The 9,194-nt window shown below is 40.2% G+C and overlaps 1 protein-coding gene and 1 pseudogene across 1 annotated transcript in view; both read left to right on the forward strand.

Moving 5' to 3' along the window:
* Dram2 (DNA damage regulated autophagy modulator 2) overlaps positions 1-3,349 on the forward strand; it is a 38,997-nt gene extending 35,648 nt beyond the window's left edge. Inside the window, exon 10 of the mRNA XM_023701774.1 lies at positions 3,263-3,349. The gene's annotated coding sequence lies outside the window, so the exon portion shown is untranslated. The remainder of the gene's footprint in view (positions 1-3,262) is intronic.
* Positions 3,336-4,073, forward strand: LOC111812745 (annotated as a pseudogene).
* Positions 4,074-9,194: the final 5,121 nt, after the last annotated feature.

Here is a 9,194-nt window from a genome sequence, read left to right on the forward strand (position 1 = left end):
TGGACACAGGACACATTTCACCAGACATTCATTAAATGCTGGCATCAGTACAGAAAATGTTATATACAAATCATTAAAAAAGTATCATGTTTTTGAAAAACATGGTGCAGCCATATCTGGAAATTATCTGTCCTTTTTGCTATACATAAAAGAAGCTAATTCTGATTATGAAGGATCCACAGTAAGGTGAGAAAAAAATTGATAGAATTTAAACTCATAAAGCTAAATTAGGAAGAAATATGTAGATTTGTTCATTGCTAGAATATTAGGGATAGAGATATGCATCACACATTAAAAGATTTGTTTTGAGATAAAGTATATCATTTTGATAGTATTTAAATCCCATTAATTTTGACTTTTACCCTTAGAAATAACATAGGCTAGGGCTGGAGAGATAGTTCAGTGGACTAAACTGCCTGCTTAGGCAAGTGCAGGGACTATGGTTTGACCTCTCATACCATATGCCACTCTAGCATCCCCCCCCATCCCCACCCAGGCAGGCTGAGCAGGTCAGAGTCGGACGTAGTGGCGCACACCTGTAATCCCAGCACTGGGGAGGCTGAAAGCAGGAGGATCACCATGAGTCTGAGCTGCATAGTGAGACACTGTAGCAACTGAATACATTTAAAAAAAAAAAAACAAAAAAAAAAAACATAGGCTGAAAATATTAACCTTAAAGGTCAAGTAATGGAAAGCAACCTTGCTCTCCCCCAAAGCACACCTTGTCTCTACTGTCAAATCCAATAACTTGAATGACTAGATAGGCCCCTTTCTTGTTAGTCAATATTTTTGTGTTTAATCTTTAAGTGAGATCAGATCCCAATCCCTCCTAAGAGGAAATCTTTTCTCTCCCCTTAGAATATTGCAAAAGGGGCTGGGGAGATGACTCAGTAGAATAAGCCCTTCCCTGGCAAGTGCAAGGGTCTGAGTTCAATCCCCAGTTCCACAAAAAAATCGGAAGAAAAAAAAAAAAAAAAAAAAAAAAGAATATTCCAAAAGAGTGAGATGATTCAAATTAGAACTGACAGGTATGGTAGCTCACACCTGTGGTCCCAGCACTTGGGAGGCCGGGGCAGGACGATCACCATGAGTTTGAGACCAGCTTGGGCTACATAGTGAGTTCAAGGGCAGCCTGAACTACATAGCCAGTCCCTATCTGAAAAAAGAAAAAAAAAAAGTTACAACTGCAAAGCAGCCCAAATCCCTCTTAGCTGTAGATTAGATTGATTCAGCCTGCCACTGCTGACTGAAGAAGGGGCATACCCTATTCTGGAGCGGACTATTACTTGTTTTCTTACCTGTTATCCTTTTATAGAAAATACCCAATAAACAGGAAAAAATTACAGGATATGAAAAGGAACAGAAAAAGTTGATCCGGAGACAAAAGTCTATAAAAGCAAACTTAGATTAACAGATGTTTGAATTGTTGAGGATTGACAGTAATGATGAAAATGCTGAAGGAGCTTGCCAAAAAAAAAAAAAAGGAAAGAGATATGTATGAAGAAATACAAGATCTGGGCAGAGACAGAAACCTTAGAAAAATGCAAACAACTCTAGAATATGTTCTAAGAACATATAAAGGAATAGAGCCATGAACTTGAAGACACAGCAAGTGATAGTATACAGAGTTAAAGGATTGACAGTAGTAGAATATTAAAATTAATAAGATATCTGAAATTTGAAGGCAAAATCAATTGGTGTAACCATCCCTGTGATTGAGCTACAGAAGCAGATTGAGAGAATTGTTTAGAACAAATGCAGTTATCTTGATTAGGGATTCCTTTGAAATTTATGGAAATTAGCACAAGGAAAAATCTACAGAGTTCTTTTAAATAATTAAAATTGATAAATACTTGAGAAAGATTGGTGAATGAATCTATCCCAAATTTATATCCACCTGAGGCTACAGAGAGTCATCTGTTTGGGAATCAGGTTTTTGGAAATATGATTAGTAACTTCATAGTAAATTATGTTGGCCTTAAATCCAGTAACCACTGTCCTAAAAAGGTCATGGAGAAAAGTAGACAGAGAAGGCCCTGTGAAAGTGGAGGTAGAGATTAGAGTAATTGCAGCTGCAAACTGAGGATTGTCCTATGGTGCCCACTAGGGGAAGCTAAGAAGAGTTCAAAGGATCTTTTCCTAATGTCTTAGGAGAGATCCTTGATTTTGGAGCTCTAAACTCTAGAACTGAGAGAGTAATGTGTGCACATGTGTGGTACTGGGTATTGAACTTAGGGCCTTTGCATTGACCTGATTTTCAGCCCTAGTTTTTAAATTTTAAATCAGGTCTTGCTAAATTGCCTAGGTTGGGTTCGAACTTGTAATACTCCTACCTCAGCCTTTGAGAGTGCTGGGATTACAGGTGTGCACCATAACATCCAGGATAAATTTGTTTTAAACCACCTAGTTTTATTATTATTATTATTATTATTATTATTATTATTATTATTATTATTATTATTATTATTATATTTAGTACAGGGTCTCACTACACAGATCAGACTCATAGTGATCCTTCTATTTTCAGCCTCCCCAACGACAATGCCTAGTTTTTGAGGCAGGCTCAGCGTGCCTAGGGGCAGGGCCAGCACGGCAGGCTGGGGTTTGAATGCTGGTCTGTGTGCCTGCCTAAGCAGGCACTTTTTTCCACTGAGCTATCTGACCAGCCCGATTATTTGTGATACCAGTTTAGGAAAATTGTTCAAATTGGAGATCACAGCCATGCCCATCTCAGCATGATATAGGGAAAAGCTGGTCAGCTCTGTCCTGTTGTGCTCACCCCCTGCCCCAGGGAAGGGTCTAGATCCATAGGATCCTCGTTCCCCAAGCCTTGAGTTATCACACAGGAAGGTTTATTACCTTCTGCTTCAGGGGCAGGACTCAGCCTCACACCCAGGAGAAGAAACTTAGTGTTTTCCCTTCTGTGAGGGTTCAGAGGTATGAAGGGCTCCTCCTCTACTTCAGGAGTGGAAATTCTATATTCATCATGTTATCCTCATTTGGAGTAAAGAATAGCCAGTTGTAAAATAAAGATAGTTTGTCATTAGAGGTAGCAGTGGGGCAGAGACCCTTCCGTAGTGTCCTTCTGATCTAAACAGCTTTTCTTAATCACACCACAGAGTGCCTGGAGAACTGGAGATCATGCTGTCTCTGTACTTGCTTGTTCTTGTCCCGTCTTTGGGAGGTCATTCCCTGAGTTTCCCATTTATAGGACTTTCTGCCTGCCCACTCCCTGATCTTTTTTGCATTGTCTAATTTGCAGCCATGGAGCTACCAAAAAGGCAGTAGTAACAGCTGCTTCAGAAGTTGCAGGAAGTAGTGGAGGAAGAGTGGGAACAGTTGCCCCAAGAAGTTGGAGATGCTACTTTCAACCAGTTTGAATACCAAGGTAGAGTTAGAAGAGAGGTTGGAAAGCTATATGAGCATTGCGATGTCACGGAGTGACACTCATTGTGTATGTATGCAAAACTGTCCTCCTTCTGGCAGGAGAAAATCTGCCTGCATCTCTTTTACTCTTGTTGACACTGAACCTGCAGTAGCCCAGAGTGTTACTAGCACATGACTGTGGTAAGTCATACAGCATGAATATTATCCTCAGTAAAACTGCCTACCTACTAATGGAGAGGTACCTGAAGTTGCAGGATACCTAATGTACTCAATTGGTGTGTTTGGTTTTCGAAGAAGTTCTGGGGTTCTGGGAGCCAGCTGCTTGCATGATATTTATGAAGTAAATTGCAAGTGGAGATAGGACTGCCAGAAATACGTGGTTGGCAGAAAGTGTTCTGACTGTCCTGATAGAGCAGAGGAAATGGGTACTGAAGCACAGTACCCTTATCATCATGGAGTTTACACATACCTCTACATTATTGCTGACTGCCATAGGACTGCCCAGGCTGTGTGCCAGATGATAGTGAATTTCTGTATGTCACTGTGTCATGAATTGTTTGTGGAATGTTTGATGATTGTGCAAGATCTCAGACTACTTCTGAATGTTGCTAGGTTGCTGAAATTTGAACTGCTTAAGATAGTATTTGTAGCACTGGTGAGATAGCTCAGTGGACTTAAGCGCAGGGACCAGGGTTCAATTCCCAGTCCCGCATGCCACATGAGCCACACCCTCAGGGTGCATTGAGCCAGCAACTGAGTCCAGATGTGTTGATGCATGCTTGTAATCCCAGCATTGGGGAGGATCACTACAAGTCTGAGCTGTGTAGTGAGAACATTTACCAAATACATAAATGAAACAAACAAAAAAGATGGTATTTGTGATGCTCAGATATTGAGTCCTGAATACCACTGATATCGTACTGCTTTTTCGGTTAAGAACATGTCAGAAATTCTTGTCATCCCAATTCAGAATTGGGCATCCAAGGTGAATACACACTTCTCAGAGGACAAAATGAAAGAAGCAGTTCAATACGTGAAAAAATGCTCCACATCGCTAGCCATCCGTGAAATGCAAATTAAAACAACCCTGTGATACCATCTCACCCAGAAATAATGGCTGTTATAAATCAACCAAGAACAAATGTTGGGAGAGGTTGTGGGGATAAAGGAACCCTTCTTCACTGCTGGTGGGAATGTAGACTGGTGCAACCATTATAGAAATCAGTGTGGCGACTCCTTAAAAACTAGGACTGGAAATCCCATTCAAACCAGCTGTCTCCCTATGGGAATTTTACCAGAGGAACTGAAAGCATCAAATCATAGCCATATATGAGCACCTATGTTTATGGAAGCACAATTTGTGATAGCCAAATTTGGGAAACAACCAAAATGCCCGTCACCTGAAGAATGGATGAAAAAGATGTATTTTTATGTAATGGAGCATTACTCAGCTATAAAGAATGATAAACTCGAAGCCTTTATATTTAAGTAGATGCCACTTGAAGATATGCTCATAAGTGAAATAAACCAGACCCACATGTGTAAATAGCGTAGTTGCCCTCGTGTAAGAACTCAGAAGAAGAAACAAAAATAGAAAGGTATAGCACAATTAAAAGGAAAGCAAGAACTTAAGGATTAAATAATGAAGAGAGGGCAAGGAGAAAAGCTGGGAAACATGACAAGGGCAAAACCATGCATTTATATGCATAAGATGGTTAAAGCAATGATCCTGAGAATCTTCAGCAGGTTTGTGAAACTAGCAGTTAATTGGTAGGATTGTCACCCTGACTATATTCTGATACCTGTGAACTTAGCAACTGCACTGAAGATAGCAATGTGTAATACTAGGGTCATACTTGGAATGCTGTCATTCTGGTAGTCTATATCCATACTGCTTCTAATGTCATACCAATTACTGTTATACTGTCTCTCAAATAAATGTTTGTTTAAAAAAGTAATACATCAAAACAAAGAAGGAAAAAAATGTCATAGGACTGTCCTGCTACAGTGCTGTATATGGTTAGATTTCTAACTTTCTGTGTAAAAATACGTAATTATTCCTATTTTTAAATTTGTCACTTTGTCGTTTTCATGTCCTGTAGATATATAAATTTTAACATATCAATACTTTATAGAAAATACCTGTTTCATGTTATGTCTAAGATGTTCGATATTCAGACAGATAGTGAGGTTAAGCCCAACTGCCTATGTTATAGGGTAATAATATCATTAAGCTTCTCTTCTGGAGGCTTAGCAACTTAAGTTTACAGACCAAAAATTAGAGAAAAAGAAGGTCTGTAAGGACAGCCAACATTTTGGCCCTAACCATTCAAGGTCAGTGAGGACTCAGGACATAAGAGAACCTGTACTGTAACATCATGTAACTCAGTTGTGTCCTAAATTTTCTGATCAAGGAGATTATGGGGCCACAGAGGAAAGTGATCGTTGGTGTAGAGTGTGCCTAAGGAGAGTCACATGGAGAGAATACTGTCTCAGGCTTTCACAGAGAACAAATTGGTCAAGTTATGACCGTGACTCACACACATGGCTGATACTGACAAAGGATCTAGAAACGGAGGTACAGGGATTTGGGGTAAATCCTGAGGGGATTTGACTGATCTTATCAGATACAAAAGTTACATTTCTTGTTACATAGATCTTGCTTTATCTTGATCTTAATCATCCAGCAGAAAAGTATAAAAACGAGGTATAAAAAGTAAAGCCATATGAATATGCTGAGCTGCAAAAGGCTCAAGTCAACAACTTCTGACATTGCCAGTCCTATGGATAACCCACTACTATTAGGAACTACTGGACTATATTGGAATATTTTGTTGAATTCATGCACCTACAATATTTAAATGGCAATGGAATACCCATCTCTGACAAAACTAAACAAAAAAGGGATATAAATGAAGTACCATTTGTGTCTCTGTGTACGAAATAGGATAGATATACAGCTACTTTTAATTCAATGAGAAGAAATATTTGTACTAATTGTGTTTGGAGAGGATATGTCTGCATCTTGTACTATGAATAACCACTATGAAGACGACAATATGTAATGTATTATTGAAACTGTCCTACTAATCAGTTTTGAAGCTGTGTCATTGCTATTTGTTTCTCAATAAAATTAATAATAATAATTAAAAGAAGTTCTTGTTATCTAACCCCAGACATAGAGAATAAGTTCTTTGTAATATTTTGTTTCCAGTTTGGTCAACAAAAAGTATCAAGATTGGTTCCAACACTAGTATCTGTTCAACCAAAGACAGTTTCTGTTCTGTGATTTTATTCCATCTTTGAGGTAGTACATACTTGTAATAAAGTTCTTAGTTAAATGTCCTCCTCCAGCATGCCATCATATGTTGGCTGTTGACAACATGCTTGTACAGTGTTACTATCTCCATGACAAACTGATTTGTTTTATGACTGGCTATTCTTTCATCAAGATCAGCACAGAATGATGAATGTAGAGGTAGCCCTCCTGGTCTTTCATCACTCCTTGAAGCCTCATCCAGCCATCATTGCCTCACTCCTCGACCTCATGTGTCACATTATTCCCTATCCTGGTTATCTGTCTTCAGGAATGCTTTAAAGCCATTTCTGTGAGGAGGTGCTACCCCTGGAGGTTGCTGAGGAGTCCCTGGAAAAGTCTGAGCAAAATTCTACCTATTATTTTGGAACCTGTGCCACATGCAAGAAGACAACAGTAGCTTCTCTGCTTCTAAACCTCTATGAGTTATATGAGAAGCAGCCTCAACTTGACTACCACCTGTTTTACTATCTGAAGATTGGCAAAATTGCCTCAAGGAAGATAAATCTGGTCTAAGCCAGCCTGCAGGTTGGTATGCACACCCCCTAATGAAGAGCAGAAAGGCCTCTCTGGAGGACAGCATGTGGCTGCTGTGTAACCTCACACCATCTATCTGTAATGTTTTAGGTGAGACCTTAAGGAGCAGGAAGCTGGCAAAAGTGACTGTAGCTATATTGACTTTGCACAACTTCAAAAACTGGTCTGCCATATGATGAGGAAGAATTTGTTTTTCAGTTTTTTAAAAATTTCTTCCATAATTTTATTGAGAAACAAATAGCAATGAGACAGTTTCAAATCAAATTATGTTTTGGAAAGACTCAGTTTTTAACAACTCATCTGGAGCCTAGAATGGGGAACCTTTGAACAGTCTTGTGCCTGGCTGCTCTACCTAGCCCACAACATCCTCCTAGAGACCATATTCCCCCTCCCGTGACCCATCAAATACAAGGAATACCCAGAAGCCCTATCCTGCCTACTGCTTCAGGTCCAAAGGGAGAAGTCCAATGAAATGGTAAAGATGATGCCAAACTGGCCTTGCTATTGAAGTGGCTAATTCACCACTATCCTGTGGCAGTGGTGCACGAAGCATGATGACATGTCAGGGGTACACATCAAATTTATGTGAATCAAAAACAGCCTCCCTCACAGGAGGCAGAAGCTGAGGAGCTCCAGCAATAAGTTGGCCTGTAAACCTGGAGCACCTGACAACCTGAGCTCATTTTGACCAACACCAAACAGAACTTTCTAAACTAGATAATACTTTTAAATACTTTATAGTATTTTTAAGTATTTTGGGGTGTATAGGCAAGCTGTGACAGCCCACAGGGTAAACTTCAGTGATCCTCTTCCCCTTGGGTAACAGGGAGGATAGGAGCACCCTTCCATTAAACCACCCAAGAGCCAGTGAAAGGCAATCCTGTTCAACCCTCCAAGATGGAAGGTAGCCAGTAGGACTCAAGACTGAAGGAAGATAGGCTTCTTCAGTGCTTAGAAGAAAGAAGAGACAAAACCCAAGCCCAACAAGCAGAAATGAAAAGGGCCTTCTGTAGTGGGTTCTGACAGTATTGAGGCCCTATGTTCCTGTGCCACCCCAGTTGGACTGCCCTCCCTGGTGAATCCAAAGGTAAAGAGCTTAGGAAATACAAAGGGGACACATGCTCTCCCTACTGAAGTTTGACTAAAGGGAAAAATGAGCCATGTCCTGCAACTGAGCCTGAGAAACTGACATGTAGCTCCCCCGTACCGCCCACCCACCCCTACCCCTACTGCTGCTTCCAGTGATACTTGAGTTCTCATGGCAGCCAAGTACTATAGAAAACTCTACTGTGGTTTAACATGATCCAGCCAATCTTCCAAAGAGCTCTTTCAGCAGAGAAGGCAAGTGACAGAAGAAGGACTGCTGGTCAGAGAAGCTAGGATAAGTGTAGAGGCCCAACATGTGGATGTCCTATTCTGCTTCTTCATCTTTAGTTCCTCTAAACAGACATTTTTCACACTTGTATGAATTGGGTATCTGACTTGATGCTATGTGGTTGTCATCCATTGTCAACAGATGCTACAACTTTCACAAAGAGTTCTTAAAAGCTCCAACCTGAAGTGGTCTACCCAAGAGGCTTGGGTTGGCCTGAGGTTTGCACCTCAAGCTGGGTCAGAGGCAAGGGGAGTCCCAGAGGCAAGTGTCTTATATCTGTGAAATGTTTCTGTTTTCTTGGTTCTGTATTTTGCTTTTTTGTTCCATTCCCCCACTTCCCTCTTCTTGCTCTTCCATCCACCTCCTCTTCCTCTTCCTCTTTGTGTTCTCTTGGCAGAGATAATCATGTTTTAAAAGTTGGTTTAAAATGCAGTGAAATAAGCCGTAAAGAAAAAGCACAAATTGCTAATAACAAGTGAAAATGGGGCGATCACTACATAGCCTGTTGATATTAGGGATACACTAAAGGCATGTTCTGAGAACTTTATGATAGTCAATTAAATAATTTAGACAGAATGG

The sequence above is a fragment of the Octodon degus genome, unplaced genomic scaffold, assembly GCF_000260255.1.
Source record: "Octodon degus isolate 3935 unplaced genomic scaffold, OctDeg1.0 scaffold00140, whole genome shotgun sequence".
In the NCBI taxonomy this organism is placed as follows: domain Eukaryota; kingdom Metazoa; phylum Chordata; class Mammalia; order Rodentia; family Octodontidae; genus Octodon; species Octodon degus.